The following is a 22,292-nucleotide window of genomic DNA, read 5'->3' on the forward strand; positions in this document are numbered from 1 at the left end:
CTGGTAAAAATAATTATAGCAAATACGAATGATTCTACAGTGTATCAAGCTTGTGTGTACTACATTGAGCAAAACTCAGCTCTCTCAAATTAACAAGCAAAAAATGCCACCCAATAACCAAAAACCCCGAACCAAACAGCAAGAAAAACATATAAGCACTAAATCTCAAGAATAAAGAAAAGAGAGGCAAAAATACATTATGCTTAGGACACATAGCAATTTTAGGAAATCATATGACCAATGATAGAGAGGTATAACAAATATACAAATCATAAATAATACTTTTTAAAACTACAGAGCTAAAGCAGAATTCCCCTAAACTTAGAAATCTTTTCTGGAAGCTTGATGTATAGTCCTTGAGGTCAGGCTTTTGCATGGACAGTACTCCTTTCCTATCTCTAGGCCAGACTCTTCTGCCAAAAATAGGAATGCCTAATCTGAGTTTCCAGACCAGACTGGATCTGTGGAGGCCGGGATATCTCTGAGAGGTCCTAAACCACATGTTATCCACCAAGCTTCACTTAGTCAGCAATTGCTTAAACATCAAGGAAGAAAGAATATGGAAACAGTAAATGAAATTAAGTCAATCACTGGAAAGTGAGTATTTATCTGTAAATATTCTCTAGTTAATAGATAATTAGTTAAGGACATTTTGAAAACATTTATAGGGCAAAAAGAAACTTCTTTATTTAAGATACAGATTCCTATGTTCTAGCACCATATTGAAAGGTGAAACTGAGGTTTTTTAAACTGATTTGTCTCAGTCTTTTGTTTTATGATATCCTCTGGGAAGGTACTAGACTAGGCATGCTTTTTATTTTCCTTTGAAACCATTTTCATTCCATATAATTTCTTCCAGCTCCCATTTAAAATTCAAAAGATCCCCTTGGTATTGGCAAGCATTTTAAAAAATGTAATGTCCCTAGAGACAATTTTTATTCAAGTGGTCGCAAAAGTACTGCCTCTCCATGGATTTCACATAGAATGTTTTGAATACAACTAATCTACAGTATCTGACCAACAGAACAGCCCAAGAAATACCAGGGAAAACTTCATTCTTTTCTTATCAAGCTTCAAGAGCTTTTAGACCTGACAGCAAATATGAAACTATGTTTCTTCTGTTGCTCTCAGAGATTTCAGGAAACAAATCTGTTCAGTTTGTATTTGTGCATAAACACAAATCAGATCCCAAACCAACCATAATGTGAATTAGCAGAGTGACCTCAGTGCAGTTACTGAGAAAGATGCACTGGGAAAACAGGATGTGTTCTGGAAAGTGTCTACCTGCTTCCTGAAACTCATCTTTGAAACTTTATCAAAATACCATTAAATGTCACTCTCCTAGAGGCAAACATAGATAGAGAAATTTAAGTGTAGAGATTAAAAAAAGCAAAGCAAATATTTTTTTCTCTGGAAGAAAATGTATATAGCTGGTATTTGGTTATAGAAAGTTATATCTGTACTTTCTTCTTATTTCCAGCAGAAATTAGCCCCTTGTTCAGGCTGTGAGAATTGACTAAGGGAAAACTGAAGTGGTTAAGAGAACAAAAAATAAATGCTTGACTTAAAAACTTCTACAAAGAGTAAAACAGTCATATACTTCATTAAGCTGTGTATTCTTTTGGAGTCAATTTGCCTAAGAAAAGATGGTTAGGTGTGTCAAGGAAAAAGTTTTTTATTAGATATGGCTAGGTTAGTAGAATTGTAATTTCAAAACAGTGAAGCATCTTTACCTGTACTGTTCTATTAAATCTGTTCCTACGCAGTTTTATTACTTTAAAGCTTACTGATTCGAGAAAATGTCAGTGAAAGTGAAAAATTGCAAAGAAATTATTCAGAAAAAGGAACTTCATAAACAATTTTTATGCTTTCAAAAGGAGGCTGGAATATTTTAAGAGATATTTTAGCTACAATTAACTTTACCATTATGTAAAATATTGTCTATGTTTTTTTCCCTGTAAATTTTCTATAAGAGAAAAAGAGAGCATTCAACATCAGGTTTTGACTGAAGAGTCTCTGATCTCCTTCTTTCCACATTTTTGCAGTGCCTAGGACCCCCATCAAGTATAAATCATATTTACCTCAACAAAGGGAGACAACTGAAGCCATTTTGTATTCTGTAAGGTTTTGGTCCTTGGCTGACTACTAATGCGTTCTTTTCTCTGTTCAAATGTATTTATTTCCTTGGTGTCTTTCTTTTATTACATCATTGTTTCACAGGGAGAATTGTAAAGGCCTCCATATTCATCATTGTTTTCCAAAACAACTTGCTGTAAAAGCTGGAATTGTGTCCTGTCTCAGTAGTCCAGCATCTTTAACTACAAGAAAAAACGTGTTTCAAGCACCTAACCTGAGATAAAAGACTAGTGGTGAGAGGACAGTGTGTAAGTTTTAGCACATATTATTAAAGAAATTTTAGCCTCTATAGTTTAGCTTCATAACTGAAACTCCATTGCTATTAATCAGCTTTCAATTCAAGTACAGAATGCAAGCCTTTCTTAAAAATTATGTTCTTCATAAACTGTCCCTATTTACTCTTTCCCCTTCCTTTTTTTAGTCTGAGTGAGAATAAAATTGAAATCTGAAACATTTCATTGTGTTTGTGTCACAGCTATGTACACCAGTCAGGTAGCTTATACAGGCAATATCTTGTTTAAATCTTCCCAAAAATGTAGGAATGAATCAGCTGAATAATTGTATATACAGCATCTGCCTCCTGTATCCTCTATTGCATGACCTAACCCTAAGGTGCCTGCAGCCCATAAGGCAGTTCACTGTCCTGCCTCAAAGGCACAGCAACAACAATTTCAGTGTCTGGCATACAGAGCAGAAATGTTGGGTGTCGAAGATTACTTTATTTCAAATATAAGATTGTATGGTGAAAAAAACTGAGAGTAATTCAGAGCTGCTGGAAAGGGAGTGTCTTTGCATTACGTGTCCAACACTGCTCTGAAAACTGAACTGAGAAACCTTGGAAAAATGGGAAGGTATCAGAAAAGGGTGAATGGGGCTACAATTGCCATGCTGTCAAACTCCTTGAACATGCAAAAAGACAGAGCAGATTCATATGTGAAGAATTTCAAGGTAATATTCTTGAGGTAAGAAAAATAATTTCAAATATTGACACTTACTAGGAAAAATATGCAGAAGCTTCTCAAAAGACTAAAAAATGGAAAAAAGAATAAACTTCCATCATTACTAGACTTTAGAAAAGGTTAAAATCAATGCTGAGTTATTTATAGAGATTATGTTTCAGGTACAACTGTGAAAAGGAGACTTTTACCACGAAGCAACAATTGGGACAAACCCAATGCTGCTTTAGACATCCAAAGCGAGTGACAGACCTTTTCTGATGCAGAGTCAGCTGTTGCTCCCTGTGAGGCACAGATGAACTGTGTTTTGTGGCCCAAGCAAGAATACAGTTTGTGTTTCCATCTTCCACACCTGAGGCAGAAATGAACAGGGCAGTGTTATGGTGGCAGGTGTCTTCCTCCATGGGTGTCCCATGAGGTCACAAGTTCTTACAGAAAACCTGCTCTAGCACAGGCTCCTCTCTCCACAGGTTTGCATGTCCTGACAGAAGCTTTCTTCAGCATGGACTTGCCATGGAGTAACAACCTTATTTGACCACCCACCTGCTCTGACATAGGATCCTCCAGGGGCTGCAGGTACCTACTCCCCCCATGAAACTCTGTGGGCTGCAGGGGTACAGCTGCCTCACCATGGGTTGCAGGCGAATCTCAGCTCTGACGCCTGGAGCACCTCCTGCCCCTCCTTCTTCTGTGGTCTTGGTGTCTGCAAAGCTGCTCCTCTCACGTATTCTCACTCCTCTCTCTGGCTGGAGTTGTGCAGCTTTTTCTCCCCCTTCTCCAAAATGTTGTTCCAGAGTTGCTACAGCCACCACTGATGGGCTTGGCCTTGGCCAGCGGCAGGTCCATTTTGGAGCCCCCTTCTCATTGGCTCTAAAGGACACAGGAGGAACCTTCTACCAGGTTCCCACAGAAGTCACTCCTGTAAAAACCTCCTCCCTGCCCCTACCAAAACCTTGCCATGCAGTCCCAATACACACTGAATCAATATTTCCATGGATGTACACCCACTCAGCATGGGTTGGCTTTCATCACCCTCAACAAGCAGCCCAAGGAGGATGGAGGCCTTGGGAGAGGCCTATAATTAGCAGAAATGCATTGCAAATGAATTGTGCTTAACCACTGCTTCCTCTAAATGGGTAGGTCCTGGTGGAGGGAGGGTACAGGTCTCTTCTCAAAGGTGTTTTCCATTTTCAGTAGAGTACCCACATTTTTTCTGTTCATTTATTCCAAGCAGGCCACAGCAAAGAAACAGAAGTTGTGTACACATGCCATGTACACACTAGATCAGCATCTGGTCCAGCTCTTTGGATGACTTCCCTTTGCTCTTTTCCTTGTGCAGGGAGGCACAAGGTCAGTCTCGGGACACAGCTGTTCTCCTGCTGTCTGTAGGAGTCTCATAAATGCACTGAAGGTTATTTTGTCTGAAGCTGTTTCATTGGACAGTTGAGAATGAGCCAGACTCTTTCAAGCACAACTGTACATTTTTTGCGTAGGAGTGCAGGCGGGCCTTGAAAGGAACAACAGAGCAGTGTGTCTCCCAGAAATTCTAGGCACTGACATGGATGTTGGTTTGGGTTTTTTTCACACAGATACTGAAGAGGCTACATGGCTGCCATGTCAAGGCAGGAACCCACACCAGGGGCCAGAAGCATATGAGGTGGAAAGGGACCTGAAAGTCACGCTAAAGAGGTGAGAATGAGTAGGTGCAACATGCAGTGGGATAGGAGTTGAGCCAGAATCTGCTTCAAGGGTTGAGCACTGCAGTGGGGCCCTGGGCAGCATCTGTGAGCCTGCAGCCCACAGCTGGAAGCCAGGGATGCTTCCCTGGGTCAAATACACACACTTCAGGAGGGCTAGCACAGCCACGGCTGTGATATAAGCTACTTACTTCTCCTCTCATCAGTGAACAAGTGACAACAAAAGTGCCTTACATAACTAAGGAAATAATCTTACGTTCACTTTTCCTAACAGATAATACTTCTTAAACCTCTTATTGCTCTTGTCTGTTTCTTCCAGACTCTTCGGTTTGCTATCATCCATTACGCAAGGTGCCCACACCAGCAGACTACCATCGCCTGCATCCTCACCACAACCAAATAGAGCAGAATAATCACCTCCAATGTCTCGCATATGACACTGCTATTAATACTTCCCAGAATCTGATTTTCTTTTCTGGCAAGTGTGTCGTATCACTGACTCCTATTGGGTCTAACTCATCATTTAGTCATGTTCAATCAGCTATTCCAATCAGAGTGATTTCAAGCAACCTAATCAAAAGACCGGAGCAGCTCCTTCTAGAAAAAGCCTGTTCTAAAAAAAAAAAAAAAGAATTAGCTAGTCAATTATTTTACAGTATTTTATGACTTTGCCATTCTATTATTAAAGAAAATAAAGTTGTATTTGTCCACTGAGTCTGAAGAAATTGATTTTATGAAGGATTTTCAATCTGTAAGCCATCCAGTCTTGGAAGCATGGATTACTTCTGAAAGGTCTGCAAAATGCAGCTAAAAAAAGAAAGCCTGTTTTCAGTAAGACTAACTTCACTGCATGGGTGTGCATCTTCTCAGGCAGCATATATTGACTGACCAATTAAAAATGGCTGAAATTGTTGCTTTGAATAAATTGCTGAGTATGCTTGCTAGGTGATTCACATGTTCTAGCTAATCACTGTCAATCAAATCATCATGTTTTCCTCTTAATGAAATACACATGGAAAAAATTTCAAAGGCAACCATCAAGTCTGCTGAGCTGTAGTGAAGAGTGCCTCTACATATGTAATATACATTTTTAAAGAAGAGCAACAGCATACTCACCAACTTGCATGCATGGATGCAGAGCTTTATAGATCCAGGAGGTACTAGCATAGCTGGGGAAAGACAGCACAAATGGTTTAAAATCTACTCTGGATGAGTTGCTAACTATGGTAAATGATCCCTTTATCATCTCCTTTACCACAGTCACACTTGCAGTAGTATTTAAAATGAAAATAGATGAAGAAAATGATAGAATCATAGAATGGTTTGGCTTGGAAGGGACATTAAAGATCATCCAGTTCCAACCCCCTGACATGGGCAGGGACACTTTCCACTAGACCAGGTTGCTCAGAGCCCCATCCAGCCTGGCCTTGAACAATTCCAGGGATGGGCCACCCACAGCTTTTCTGAGCAACCTGTTCCAATACTTCACTACTCTCTGAGTAAAGAATTTCTTCCTATCATCCAGTCTGTTGCCCCCTGTCCTATCACTACCTGCCTCTGTAAAAATTTGCTCTCCCAAGTACTGAAAAGCTGACATAAGGTCTCCCAGGAGCCATCTCTTTTCCAAGCTGAACAACTCCAGCCCTCTCAGACTATTTTTGTAGGAGAGGGACTCCATCTCTCTGCTCGTCTTGGTGTAGATGTCTACACAAATGAATAAATAACAACCCTGAAATTGTAAAGGATGAAATGGAGAAAATTGTCAGGACAATCAATATCTTATTAACGCCTCTACAATAGATATAGCATAGGAGAAGCTTCTGACATGTATTAGCTACCGATGCAACTTTAGCAGTTGAATTAGCATAAACACTTCACCTAAGGAACCTAGGCTAAATACAAAATGAATTGTGCGAAAATGAGGATAAAAAGATTAAAGTGGGGTGAAGTCTTGTATTTCCAGCTCTAAAAATTGAGCCAGATTAATTACTTTTGAGAGAGACTGAATAGAGCATAAGGCAAGCAAACTTGAAGGAAAAATCTGGGTTTTCTCCTGAGTAAATTATACCTTCAAATTCCAGATTTTTTCCTGAGCATATTAATTTATAAAGTGGAACTGAAAAGGTAGCAAGAAATAGCTATCTAATGAAGAAATGCTGTTTTGTCTGTAAAGACTCTATGCTATTAACTTGTGCTGTTGTCTGGGATGGTTGTGTTAGGCTTTGTCTTTCAAGTATCAGAAATCACTAGGTGTGAGTTTTGAAACTGTGAGTATTATTATTATTCATTATATTTAATTGCTGGAAAGCTCTGGTTATATGACCCAGTGGGATGTGGCAAATTGAAAGGAAATCATGCAGTTTTGCACAATATACTACTACAGCTAATTGATATACACAAAACACGCCCACACTAACTGAAGTTAGCAGAAACATTCCTAGTTATTTCATTGGCCAGTGGAGAAGTCACAAAAAAGTGCTAGAAAAACAAGCATAGAGTCTTTACAGACAAAACAGCATTTCTTCATTAGATAGCTATTTCTTGCTACCTTTTCAGTTCCACTTTATAAATTAATATGCTCAGGAAAATGTAAATGGTTATTCTGTTGCACCTACAAGGTTTGGGATGCTGTCATGTAAAGATTTGGTGACCAAAGTCCTCGAAAGCCTGCCTGCACTTCCCAAAACCTAAAGTAAACTAGGTTTTATGGCTTGGTAAAAGATCAGGTTTGTACATAGTATTGGCACACTAGTTTCAATTTCAAGAATAGAAAATAAAATTTTCCTTCAGGTTTGGTTCTGAATTAAGGCTTAATACAGACACTCTCAGGTGTTACTGGGGTTACTACTCTTACAGTACTAAGCTTGCATCTGTCTCTGCTTTATTTTCTCAGTTTTTCATCCAGCTCTCAAAGATGTAAATGTACTTTTACTTACACCAAACAGGATAATTCCTCCATGATTTTTGCACAGGAAAAGGGTAAGAGGAGGATATACAAGTCAGGCATATACAAAGTAAGATTGTTTTAAAATATAATCAGAGGGGAAAAAGTTCTTTTTGAAATTAGAACCTCATTTTGAAATTTTTGCTACCACAAGGATTACACAATGTAGCTGTTCTGGACACGCTGGGGAGAAGTTCTGTACTCTTGCAGTTTCAAGTTCAGTGCTAGGGTAATGTGATGACACTAACCCTGCAGAGTTTCAATTTCTTTAAAGCAATAAACTTTTTTTTTTTTTAAATTATCTTGCTATACTCTCTTCACATCTTGGATTTTTCATCAACTTTTGGGATGTTCCCATGGCCAGCTGCTCTTTGTGCAATCTCTTATTTGTTGCTAATTGGCAGTGACTTTTATGTATCCTAGCTGACTTCTGGCTGGGTTATTTTCTTATCTTTGTTACTCTATTGTTTAATAGTTGCTTTCCTTGTAATCCAAAGTCTTATACTGCTGTTTCCTCTGCAACAAGGGATTACCATATTGCATTCATATACTTCCTGGTCCTTGCTTAAATATTTTTTTTCCTCAACGAGAAAAAAAAATTGGAGTATTTTCTCCTTTAATTGGAATTCACTCTCTGATTATGCCATCACCTTCCTACTAGGAGTCTGTGCCTAAAGAAAATTACATAGAAAAATGTCAAGTCTATCAACATGAGAAACTTCAGCACTGAGTCATTTAGCAATCAGTTCAGATATTCAGATAATTCACCCCCAAACATCCCCAGCTACTGCTGCTGCCTTTTCCCACACTTTTTAAAGATGGCTAGAACTGGCATTTAAGAGCATCCAGAAGAAAAAGAAAAATGTATGTGTGTCCTCATCTGTACTTATGTCAGTATGTAAAGCAAAAGAAACATGTGATTTAGAGCAGAATTTGTGACCAAGCAGATAATTCAGAGTAATTAATTGAATTGATTCAGCTCTTGCAGCACATTCAAAAGCACAAGCTGACCATCACATCCTTCAGGTGTTCACATTTTGCAGACATAATACATATAATTACAGAGATACATTTCAGCAGCTCTGCTTATTTCAAGTTTGATTAGACTGGTCCCTTAAAAGCACTTTTGTTCTACAAAAGGGTGAATGCTACAGGAATTCCAGCACAAATTCTTGAAGTTAAAAAAAATTAAAAACACATGCGTAATCTCAGGTTCATTTATGTCTTTCAAACCCAATCTTCTATAAGCTTTTTGTGCCACATATAGTCTGTCACACCACAGTTTCTGAACTTGAGAGTGTGGAATTCCAGTGAAGTGGATGTTACATTTTGAACAAGTTGCTTTTTGCAGTAGTTGTCTCCAGTCCTTACTATGCACCACTCATGATCATGATGTTTAGGACATTTTTTCATGCATGCAGATAAACTCACTGATGCAATACAAAAAGAACCCACTTAATACCTGTGTTTTCCTGCCTTGCATGCATTGCCAACACACTGGTAATACACTAAAGAGGGTCACTTCTTTAAACAAACCTGTGAGTCCCAAAAGTATCAATAAGTAGCATCCCATTATCCCAAACTTTTAAAAGAAAATAGGCTTTTTAGTGACTTGCCTTAAACTGTGCTCATTACAAATTATTAGTATTATTTTAATTACATGAATGGCCTTTTCTTAAAAAACTGCCTCCGCTTTTTAATAGCAAAGCTACAGGAAGAAGCCAGTGTTGATTGATTGGGAGTGTTTGTAGTAGAGTCCAGCAGGATCTGTTATTGCACTAGTTACAGAACACAGCAGGCACTGCACTCGAGCAGTAAATATAACCCCAAAATCCTGCTGGGAAAATGAGCCTTTACCTGGCATAGCTCAGATTGTCCATTCTCAGTAGTGCACTATTAGTTTTTATCATCTTTTTAGTTGTCTTACCAGCTAAGTTTTTAGTCTGTTGAAAAAATATCAGCATATTTCTATTTTTATATATATGCATAACGTTTCATTTTATTTTAAATCTTTTATGCCAAACGGTACTACAACATCTAGAAGTTTTAGCCCAGATCTAAAGAATTTTGATTATAGTTGAAGAATTCTATAGATTGATTTAGAGTGCATTCATTTAAGCTAGTGACTGCAATTATGTCCTTTGGTATTACATTATGTGTCCTCAGATTGCCTGTTTATAAACATAATAGCTCCCAGCACCCAGAAAAGAAGTCCCCAGTGGTTGGAACATGGAAAGTGCCACACCAATTTTTAAAAAGAGTAAAAAGGAGGCTCCTGGGAATTAGCAACCAGTCAGCCTCACTGCCGTGCCTGGTAAGATCATGGAAGAGATCCTCTTGGAAGATAGTTGGAAAGACATTGAAGACGGGGAGGTAATTGGATAGCCAACAGGGCTTTGGCAAGGGCCAAACAAACGTATGGCCTCCTATGATGGAGTGATTGCATCAGTGGACAGAGAAGAATTATCTACCTGGACTTCTGTAAGGCCTTTGATACAGTCCGTCCCAGCATTCTTGCCAATAAATTGGAGATAAAAGGGTTTGATAGATGGACTGTTAGATGGATAAGAAGTTGTCTGGATGGCCACATCCAAAGATTTACAGTCAATGGTTCAATATCCAAGTGGAAACAACTAACCCATGGTGCCCTTCAGAAGTCCCTACTGGGACAAACATTATTTAAGGTAAGTTCATCAGTGACATAGTGGGGTTGAGTGCCTCTTCAGCAAGGCTGCCCATGACACCAAGCAAATTGGTGCAGTTGATGCACATGAGGGAAGGGAGCCTGCTCCAACATGCATTTCCCACAGAGTCACAGCCTCCTCCAGGCATTCACCTGTGCTGGTGTGGGGTCCTTCAGAGACTGCCGGTGGATATCTGGTCCACCATGGATCTCCACGGGCTGTAAGGGGACATCCTACCTCACCATGGTCTACACCATGGGCTGCAGAGGAATCTTTGCTCTGGCACCTGAAGCATCTCCTCCTCCTTCTTCACTGGCCTTGGTATCTGAAGGGCTGTTTCTCTCACACATTCTCACTCTCCTCTCCCTCACCCCACTCCCATTCTTAAGTCTGCTATTCCAGTGGTGCTACCAGCATCACTGATTGACTTGGCCTTGGCCAGGGGCTTGGTCTGTCCTGGAGCCACCTGGCGCTGGCTCTATCTGACACAGGGGAAGCTACTGACAGCTTCTTTGGTCCCCTACAACCAAAACCATGTCATACAAACTGAATACACAACTGTCTGAACATCTTCAAATATGAAATTGTCCTATATTGAACTCACTGGAATATGACACATATTTACAAGCTTAAAATAAATCGTGCAGCATCCACAGAAAGAAATGCTTATTTTTTTAGGAGAAATGTATTTTTAAGCATTAGAAGACATTTTCATTGTAAAATTCTCATATCCTGGCTGAAAGCAAGAGCTTGGGCAGACACATAAATTAGGGAGAAATAGTTTCTCAATTACGCTGCTATTGAACCGCTTCCTTAGGTTTCCGCAGGAACAGGAAGACAAACCTCCACTGTATACATTCCAGGAAGATGTGTGCCGATTGTCCACCCAAGTCCTTGTACCTTTGCAGGGAATTGATGCTATATGACCTGATTTACAGGACAAGGACTAGTGCTCCCAATAAGCTTGATCATATGAAGGGTACCTCATTTTGCTGCTTTGTCTTGGAAATCATGTAAGAAAAAAGTGAAACTGGTGGGCTAGAACAAGGGCCAGTAGAGGAAAGAGAGTTCATCCTCTCAGCAGTGAGTACAGGCTGCAGGCTGTATTTTCTGGGGTCTCTAGACTAGAAAGCAATCTGACTATTTCACTGCTGAAGGCAAAAGAGGGAGTCAGTTCACTTCATGCCTGGAGGACTCCACAGATCCAGCCCTTAGTCCAAAAAATTGTGTCTCTGCCAGTGCCAAAAAGTGAGGAAGGATGCTAACAGCAAAAGGTTTCAAAGAGAGACTTCTGATGGTGATCTCTCTCTGCAAATACTTAGGTGAATAGCCATAGGTCCCTTGAATGGCCATAGGGCCTGCAAAACCTGTATCCAAATATCTATCACCTTCAATGGTCTCTGAAACTAACATCACTAGTCCTTCTACAGAGTCTTCAGGCTCCTTCCTATGGGTCCATAGTGTTTGGGCACCTACTGTCCCCTAAATCCAGTCAGTTCTGTTGGGTCCTGCGGGATAGGCTTTGACAGGCAAGAGAGCATGTTCAGCTGGACTTCCCTCTAACTTGAGTGAATTGTCAAAGAGGGTCCATGGGGCACCTTCCAATCTGTTTGCTGTCCCTGGCAGCCCAACAGCAGGGTTTAGCCACACTTGGTGGCCTCCTGCCCTCTCATGGTTTCATGTAGGCCAGGTTCCCCTTTGGGTGGGTTGCTTCCATAGCTGCCTGGCAAGACAAATACACACAGTTTGAGGAAGTGGCATTCAGTGCCTCTTCTCAGCACACACAGTGAGTGCATGATACGAGTCATCCCACCAGGGAGGATGTTCTCAGCCTTGGTGAGCTAAGTTCTCCTCTATGCCCACAGTGTCATCCACTGCTTGCTTTGGACTAAGAAGACTTTTTCCCCTCATGGGCAGGGAGGTGTCTGTTGCCCTCCCTCCAGCCCCTGGACCTGGAGCAGGTGTTTGATGGGATGAATCATGGCTAACTCTTGTATAATGTTTCCGTCCTCCAAGAAATTCCTTCAGGCTCTCGTCCTTGACACAGAAAGCCTAGTTGGGCTCAGGCAGGCCTAAGCCTTTGTAGGGCATTAGACATCTTCTTAGGTCCTCCTACTGCTATCAGGTAGATAGGACCTCAGGTAGATAGGTAGACCAGGCCTCATACAAGCTTCTAACTACATCTTCTTTCTTGCTTCTCTCTGCTCTCCTTGTGGGATTAAGAAACACTGATTCGTGTCTCTTCGGATCTTCTCAAGGTCATTCCACTAGTCTTTTGTCCGTAAGTAGCTTCAGTGTGAAATAATCCTTTCACAATTTCCTCATTTTTAATCTGTTCTTTCAATCTTTTTCTTTTTTTAGTGGTTCATTTTAAGAACGTTTTCATTCATCATTCTGTTATGTACTAGGTCCGCTCCTCAGCTCCCAAAATCGAGGAGAGTCTTTTGTTTCAACCTATCATCTCTATGAGGAAATCAGGAATGACAATGCCTAGCTTAGAGAGAAGACATCTCTAACAGGTCTGTAGAGGACAAAGCTTGCCATTAGAAACCTTTGTAGCTTTTGTCAATCAGAGGTCTAGAGAGTATTGCAGACAACCTCTTGGTTGTGTTTCACACCCACTTACAAAAACATTCTCCATAAATTTGTCTGCTCTCTTTGTGAATCTATTTAAATTTTGGACTGGCCACTCTTCTTTGACAACAATCTTTGCAATTTAGCAATATGTTTTATGAAAACACTTCTGGTTTTGGCCTCATAACATCACTGCTGTTCACTGAGTTCCTCTGCTGTGATGACTAAACATTACCTACTCACCTTTTCCATAACATAAAAGATTTTATAGACTTCCAAGCGGCACTGGACTCACTGCTTTCCTATAGAAACCATTCCATAGGTTTTTATTTTACTGGGCCAAATCCAACACTTCCTCTCTTATCACTTATGGATCTTAGGATGCATGAGATCTGGGTAAATGCAGCACATATGATGCAGGACCAGAAAGAACATATCTCCTACGGGTATCAGACTTTTCATGAATCTTCATTTGCCCAGAAAGGGTCTCCTTCTGCATTCCTTCTTGCATTTCAGGAGTGCCTGTCTGCTGTCATTAATTTGGGTTCTATTTTGCGCTCTAGTTTTTTCCAGTTATAGATTTTCTTTAATTTTCTAATTCCCTTTTTAAGTCTTCTGAGTAAAACATGCAAGAAAGAATTTTAAAAGTGTTTTGTCTGGTCGGTGGCTTAGGGAAGGAGTTATGAATAAATGGCCTGGCAACTCTAGTAATTATTATGAGACCATCTGCTGGTAAACATGTATATAGATTCACCCTAGATAACTGGCGAGTAGTAAAGAGATAGGGATAACCTTTCCAAGTATTAGACAGGCTGACACCAAATGGATAACCAAAGAGAGTGGGAAGTGGACATTTAGCTACTAGTCAAGAGATGTGATTCCTCATCATCTTGTGTTTCATTAGAATAATTTACAATTTGATTACCTGTTGGAAGCTCAGAGTAAAGTTTATTATATTTATTGCCAGACTTTACTTTTCCTGGTTAGGTTTGCTTTAGCCTACAATGATTATTTATGACAACAATAATGCTATTGACCAGGTCTGAGGGAACTGTTTGGCTTCTTCAGAAAAGAGGCCCAGAGTTTTAAATTTCCACCATAAGGTTAGTATCACGTTCCAGAAAGCATACAAAGGAGAACATTTCATAAATCCATACTTGCATATATGACAGAATAAGCTGAGAGACATTTTTTAAGTTATCCTTTAGTCGATGAACTCTTCTAAAACAGAAAACTATTTTTTCAGAAATAAAAACTACAAATATGCTAGTAAAAGAGCAAAATGCTTGAATTTTCATACGAAATTTCCATTAGCATTTGATGTCCTATAAAAGTGCTTAATGGCCTCTTGAACACTGTACTAATTTGAGTCCATTAGTGTAATAGGCAGGGATTAAAAACAGAAACAAAGAGATCATTAGCCATGAAAGTTAAACACATCTGTTCATATTCCATCATTAAAATGACAAATATTTAATCACAAAGAAACATAGATCTTAGTACAGGAAGATTCAGTATAAAATCAACTCAACGTAATGTTCTGCCAAACTTACATATTGCTCCGAGGAGGAATTTTATAGCAGCTTCCATCTTAGATGCCAAGCAAAAGTCCTAGTACAGTTTCACCTAGTGGATACCACAAAGGAGCCACAGAGGTCTGCAGTGCTTCAGAAACGAAACCACAAGTTCAGAAGAGTCTGTTAGGCCAGTGCATCTTACTGTGCTGACAAGGTAAGAAAGAGCTGATGTCCCGTTCACAGCCCCTGAAGCCACAAGCTGTTTGTCTACAACACAAGACATTGATGTGATCGTGATGTGGAGGAGTCCATTCCACTGACCTAACCTCTGGAATCAGCAGCTCCTAAACTGATTCTTTCACCTTTGGAGAAACAGTTCATCCCAGCCTCGGTGAACCCCGAAAACTTTCACAGCAACAAAGCACCAAAAAATGCTCTTAATTTTGCGGTTCCTTGAGGATGGTGTACTCAGTGCTCATCCTTTCACCTTGGAATCATATGTAAATGGATGAGGTTGTAGAAAACAATAAGTGAAGGCTTCTGTAAAAAACTGAGGGTTTTTGCTTCATCTCAAAACTGCAAACAGTGTTACAAAATGGAAAAAATAATAAACACTTTATCAGGTCCTCTCTAAAGCTAGTGCCTAGTCCTTCTTCGATCCAAATTTTTGTTTCAGCATGTGTCACAGCAACTTCTGCTGAGAGTCCAAGCAACATCTTAGCATCACTTCACAGAACCAGCTCTTTTATGGTTTACAGTTTCTCAGTCATTAGTCATTCAGTCCTGAGTCTTAACTGCTCCCTTTTCCCTTCAATCTTCTCCCTACAGATACTTATAAAAATTTTTAACACTCTTCCTCCATCCAAGGTAGATTACTTTGTTCTCTCCTAAATTGACATATTTCCTGTTATCTAGTGAGAATCTGTACTTTATAGGATAAATCCCTTATTAATTAATTACTAATCAACTAATATATTTCTAATCCTAGAAATGGATATTTCTATTTATTTTCCCTGTAAACTTTGGAGCTGAACTCCATTCATTTCCCACTCCTTGGTATCTTTAGTGAATTTAATCTTTTATTGTAAACTGAGAAGGCCAGCAGGTTGGAAGGGGTGCATTAATTGAGAATACAACTTTGCCAGGGCTGTTAAAGTCACAGATTAAGCAAATACTTTGTGAAGTCCTTAATGTAATTTTAATCCATGACCACATTAGCAGGACACTAGTCTTGAGACACAGACTTAAAAAAAGTTTCTGAAAATCTGGAACTCTCTTGAATTTCATTTCTTTACCTTTACATGCCAGCAATATTAGGGGACTCTATTTCAGAATGGGAGACTCATATTCGCTAAAATTAGTCTGAACACTAAATTTATTCATTCTAATTTAAATTCTGAAGGACTTTTCCCATTGCATCAAGTGCTTTGCAAATGTTAATGTTATAGAATAAAAACTGTTTATTTTACTTAGCTTAAAGCAATCACTCCTCGATTCCTAACGTGTGACCTGCTGTACATCTCAAGCCTGAGTGCATGAAACAGCTCATCACTCAGATGGGCAACAAAGTTCAAAGCTGAAAACCTTCTGCTGTTGTCCTCTTGGGTGAAGTGTCATCCACAGCATGGGAATTCATCTGTCCACAGTGGAGAGTAATCCTCACTTTTAAAGAAATGCCTCTCTCTTCATGAAGTAGGTATATGAAAAAGTGTCCTTTTGTCTTCACTGAATATATAAGGAGCTCACAGTCTCTCACTGAGGTGTAGGAATCTCTACATGAGATGTCTGAAGCTTCATTTCCAGCTGAGTGGAAATGACAGTTGTCCTGACCTCCCTTCCTTGGGCAGCATCCCTTTGGAAAGAGGAATTGGTTTGCCTGCTGATTAAAGATGTTAAGTGAGAAGTACCATCCATGTTAAACAGCCTAGTCATTCTGTTAGCTGATGGAATGAGAGATGAGGATTAAAAAAATGCTATTAAAAGAGTTGGTGTAGCTCCATTTTAAAACACATTGTGACTAGTGAAGTGTGTTAGATAAACAATGAGAATTTCAACCTTTACAAAGCTCACAAGGAATAGCAGTCCCTTGTTCATTTTTGTCACTGCTCTTCTGGCTATCTCTGGTCACCCTTGCTACCAGATACATTTTCTACATGGAATATCTTGCTTCTGGAAACAAAAAGCATATGAAATCTTATTAGATTATGTTTACATGAATTTTCCAGTCCAGTAATGCATATCCAAGTACCTTGGATAATTCAGATAAGTGTCCATACTAAAATCTAAATTAAAACAAAGCTACAATTGCTTTGAAGGGTTATCTATCATTAGACAGATATGTAACCAAAGGAAATAACTTAGAAAGCCATAATAAATACAAATATCTACTGTTCTTTTTATTATATTTATGTTCTTTTTAGCCAGACAACTCTGAAGTAGTCTGATGTGCAACATCTGTATTATTTTCTATCATCTTTCCTTAAAGAATATGAATAACACAAAAAGGCTAACAGCTGAAAGAACAGAAGGTGAACCTCTTTTGGGAACAGGTTTATGTATTTTTTTTCTTCTCTTTAAAATATAAATCCACCAGGCCCTCTCCTAACACTGAAGAAGGCTTAATTTATGATTTGTAAATCTGTCCCTTTAGAAACAAAACTATGCATTGATATGGAGGATGTGACCCAAAGGGATTTTGTGGTACAATCCCAGTTACTATAAAATCATAGAATTATAGAAAGGTTAAAATTGGAAGGGACCTTTAAGATCATCTAGATCCAACCTCTTTGCCATGGGCAGGGACACCTTCCACTAGACCAGGTTGCTCAGAGTCCCATCCAACCTGGCCTTGAACACTTCCAGGGATGGGGCATCATATCTTCTCTGGGAAACCTGTCCTAGTGTCTCACCACCCTCAGAGCAAAGGATTTCTTCCTAATATCTAAACCGGCCTTCCTTCAGTTTAAAGACATTCCCTTTTGTCTTATGTCACCATATTTTAAACAACTGCTAAAAGCAATACTTGATAATGTGGACTTAACACCTTTTGATTGCAGATATATTGCTTCATCAATTTTGACATAATCACAATACATCCTTATGCCCTTACAAAACTCTTTATCCATTTTGTAGGCCCCCTTCAAGTACTGGAAAGCTGCCCTAAGATCACCTTGAAGTCTTCTCTCCGGCTGAACAGCTCCAGCTCTCTCAGACTGTCTTCATAGGAGAGCTGCTGCAGCCCCCTGATCCTCTGGACTCAATCCAACAGGTCCCTGTCCTTTCTGTGCTGGGGGCCCCATAACAGAAGAGCACACAGACATCTCTCTAAACAGCCTCTCCCAACTCCTCAAATCTAGCTTGAAAGCAACTGTATGGGTGCTTCTGCCACCCTGCTTGAATGTAATTCAAGAATTTCACTCCACTGCTGACTAGAGATCTGTCATTTCCACCCACAGCATATTTATGACCAGTTACTTTTTACACCAGTCCTGCTCTTTAACTTTAGGGGACACTTCTTTTCGATATATATTTCCCAATGTATTTGAAGACCACATTCCAGTTTGCCATGCTGCTTAATCCATGCTCTTCCTCTCTCCTTGCACCCTGAAGTTTTCCATTCCACCCGTTGTCACAGTATACCTTTTCTGTACTGCTTCAAATGTGAATTCAACTTTCGGGAAGGAGATGAGAAGAATTTATTTAGGCGTCCAGATGTAGTCTCGCCAACAGCATTGAGTCTTCCACAGATTAACTTTACTCTTGAGATGGTGATTTGTAAATAGGATAACTTTTAGTCTTTGGCTTCCTCAGTCACTTCCAAATAATGACCTAATTGTTAATTTTCTTGTTATTAATCCTCAGATACCTGTCCTTAAAACTCATTTTTCTTGGATCTCCCTTCTGGCATTCCTGCAATCACAGCAGTTGTCTATACCTTTAGTCATTTGATATCTCAGTCTTCCTCCTGTGTTTATGATACTCCAATTTTATGCATGCACTTCTTGGTTTTAAGTCAAGGTCATTAATGAAAATATTTAAAAGGTTTCTCCAAAAATTAATCCTTGAGAAAGTCCAATAGCAGCTTCCCTTCAATCTGGAATTTAGTTTTCTGACTCCGCCATTTCCTGTCTCTCTTTAGTCAGGTGACAAACGTATATTTTCCCAGGTGACAGTGTACTAATATTTTATTATAATCTAGATATTAAAATACAAAAAATATGAAATTTCACAGTGCTTCTTCTCAAGAAAAGTGATTTACTTTTCAAAGAAAGTTTTTTGGTTGGGTCTCATCTATGTTTGGTGGGCAGTGCTCCCTTCTAGAGAGCTCAAATCAGGTGGTGTGATGATGATGGAAGATCTGTCTCTTATAGGGTTGTCAGAAAAACTTGTGGGGGGGGGTAGATGTGCACCTACCATAATGATGAATGGAAAGGTACTTCTGTAGGTGTTTTTTTGGCTGGATTCCAGCTGAATGCATTCAGTGTTGGCTCTGTTTGTCTGCACTGGCCTTTGAGCAGTATCATGCCTGAAGATTTTAAAAGGTGGTTTTTTTCTTACTTCACTTGACACAAGAAAATCAAGGTAAGTTATGGAAAATTAAGATGTTAGTGATATGTATGAAGAACCATTCAAATTGAAAAGCTGTGGCATCTATAATAATTCTGCTGCAGAAAAAAAACCTTATTTGGGTTAGGATTCAAGTCTTTTTAGTCATGTTGTTCTTCACCCCTTCTCAAACAGCAATTTGTTACCTAAGGAGACATCCTTCAGAGAGCCGTGTTTTCTTTTGCTGTAGAAAGGGCATCTTCCCAGACCATTTGTTCCAACTTCGGCCTTCATTTGTCTAACTCAAGGATAGAGAGATTGTCTCCTTGGAAATCGTTATTCTTTATCCATTTATCATCATGCAAATACTTTCCAGAATAAAACAAAATGGACAATTTAAATGCAGTCTGCTTAAATAGGACATTGTGTTTCTCTCCAAATGAACATTACATTGCATAACATGAGCAATAAAACTGTAATTTCTAACTAATTCCTAAATGTCATCTATCCTTTTTTAAAACTAATGATAAATTTAATTTCTCAAGGCCAACTTAGACAAAACTTGAGGAAAAAAAACCTCTATGGACTGTAAGATCTGAATTTTATTAAAATCAATTATTTGATATACTAAAATACATTAAAATTATTAGGCAGATGGCAAAACACCTGAGTTTTACTCAGAGAAACAGACTATTTTGCCTGCTTCTGAAACTACTTAAAGGATCCAAAATTCAAGAGAGGAACTTAACCTTTTACAATATTCATTTTAGGTATCTTGCTCATTTACCTTTTGACTCAGTTTTCTGTCTTCCTCCCATCCCTAGATTCCTCCCCAGCACGCTAATGCTCAAGAACAGGGGCCTCCCTGGTTTTGCAATGCCAGCATGAATGAGCTAATTTGTGACATCACATGGTAATGTCTGCCTGGGGCTGGAATACATCAGTGTCACTGGGACTCTTGTGATACAGTTTTGCTTATAATCAGTTAATTCTCTAAAAGACTAGCAAATACTATAAAGTAGGATGTGCAGACCTGAATTACAACTCCGACATGCTTGGCATGTGAGTTTTGCCCTTTATATCAGTTTAACTATAACCAATTCTTATTATAGTAAGAACATGCAGGTTTTGTTCTAATATCTCGTATCTGTGCTAAAGTCCTCCAGCTTTTAATGAATATGCTCAGGTACTTGAAGTTCTGTGGTGATAATAGAGAGTGCATCTTTTCCACTCAAGTACCCTTTTCTCTGTGACAAGATGTGAAAAAATCCTCTTGACCTATACAAAGAAAATTGGGCCACTAAATGTAAAATGGAAGTATATTGAAAGTTCATGAGGAAATAAGCATTCTTCAGTTGTCAGAAATTACTACTTTGAAATTTCTAAGAAGTTTAAATTTTATGAGATGGTTAAAAATAAGATAAATGATTGGCATAAGCATTTATTACCTTTTCCTATTTCAGCCTTCTCCCTAAGCCCATGCAAATTTAGTATGGCACTGGTTTTTTTGTACAAGTCATAAAAGAATACAGACATTATGTAAATAGTTTCAGTGGAGAAATGAAGTGGAAAAACTCATTTTTCCATAAAAAGAATAAGTGGTATTACTTATCATTCCATGGGGCTTAAAACTACTGAGGCTTAGAAATGTCTGATAATTTCCCTAGGCTTTTAGGTAAAATAAGGAGCAAAGAATTTTAGCCAGTCCCTTCCTGGACACAGCATCCCACCCCTAAGAAAGAGAAAGCAGATGGGAAATGTTGGCTCCAACACCTGATACCTGTAATACTCATGAAGATAAAGACAACAGTCCACTTCAGCAGAACTTCCCTAGGTTTTCACCAGAGTAATTGGAATGGAAATGAATAGAATAGAATAGAATAGAATAGAATAGAATAGAATAGAACTGAAGAATAGAATAGACCTGCAGTGCTCATCCAGTTCAACAGTCTGACCACTCCAGGGCTGACAAAAAATTAAAGCATGTTGTTAAGTGCATTGTCCAAATGCCTCCTAAACATTCTCAGGGTTGGGGCATCCACCGTCTCTTTAGGAATCCTGCTCCAGTGTTTGACCTCCCACTCTTGGTAAAGAAATGCTTCCTAATGTTCAATAGGAACCTACCCAGGTGCAGCTTTGAGCAATTCCCATGCTTCCTGTTGCTGGATACCAGGGAGAAGAGCTCAGAACTTCTCTCTCCCTACCCCCTCCTCCGGAAGCTCTAATTGAGAACAAAGACCTGATTCCAGTACTATTTTATGTGTGCTAAATGCTGAATTTTTAAATAAGTTTTTGTGCAAATTTTTACTGATTTGAAATAAGGTTTCTGTTTCAATTTAGGAATTTAAGACCTCTTCAGGAATTTAAGGCCTCTTTTCTTTTTTGCCTTCAGAATGTCAACATTCACAGGAATTATCAATAAACAATGAAGAATTTACAAACATTTAGATTGTTTCAAGGTCTGGGAGAGCCCTTGTAAGTAGTCTGGGGTGATTTTCATTGACAATATTGGATTTTGGACTAAGTCTGAGTGGAAACACTGGTGGAATTTATTACTGACAGTACAATTATTGAAAAACACAGGTGTGAATGAGCAGCTGGTACCACATGATAGAACTCTTCTATTTCCATCAAACTGCAGGAAAGTTAAAGAATCTTAGCTAGGATGCAAAGCTGGCTTGAGGTGCTGGCAGAGGTACCAGCACCAGTTATAACATCATTGCCTCATGGCCACCTCTGACTTCAGTTCAAAGAGGTTTCTGTCAGCTGGAGTTTTCTATTCTGTGGATATGTGGCAAATTGTCCCTTTTATACAAATTTGTTGTGGTAACCCTGACACTTAGTTGGATTTCTATGCAATACTGGAAGGCAAACGTGTATGCAAAAAATGTAGTCCGAAAGATGTCTTCATGCAGAAGGTAGTTCCATCAGTTTTAACATAATCTAGGATTGCAGTTACTATGATTCAATAATTTAGTCTCTACTCATTTTACTCGTTGTACTGATATTTTCTTAACATTTCTCAATTAGTATTTCAGACACTCAGTAGGAAAATTCATTCCACACAGGTAAAAAAAATTTCATACAGCAGAGTGATTATTTTTATTATGTTCTCACTTCTAAGGTGCAATTATGTTTCATATTATTTTCCATGTACAACTAATTTCAAAACCAAGTACTTACAATTATTCCATAAACCAGTGTTACAGTTACATCAATCAAAAAATCAGACATAAACA

The 22,292-nt window shown here is 39.0% G+C and overlaps 1 long non-coding RNA gene across 1 annotated transcript in view; it reads right to left on the minus strand.

The window, feature by feature from the left end:
- Nucleotides 1–5,902: 5,902 nt before the first annotated feature.
- Nucleotides 5,903–22,292, minus strand: part of LOC125321965 — a 31,406-nt gene continuing 15,016 nt past the window's right edge. The window contains exon 3 of the long non-coding RNA XR_007201790.1: nucleotides 5,903–5,958. This is a non-coding gene — a long non-coding RNA (uncharacterized LOC125321965). The remainder of the gene's footprint in view (nucleotides 5,959–22,292) is intronic.

Source organism: Corvus hawaiiensis, chromosome 2, assembly GCF_020740725.1.
Source record: "Corvus hawaiiensis isolate bCorHaw1 chromosome 2, bCorHaw1.pri.cur, whole genome shotgun sequence".
Classification (NCBI taxonomy): domain Eukaryota; kingdom Metazoa; phylum Chordata; class Aves; order Passeriformes; family Corvidae; genus Corvus; species Corvus hawaiiensis.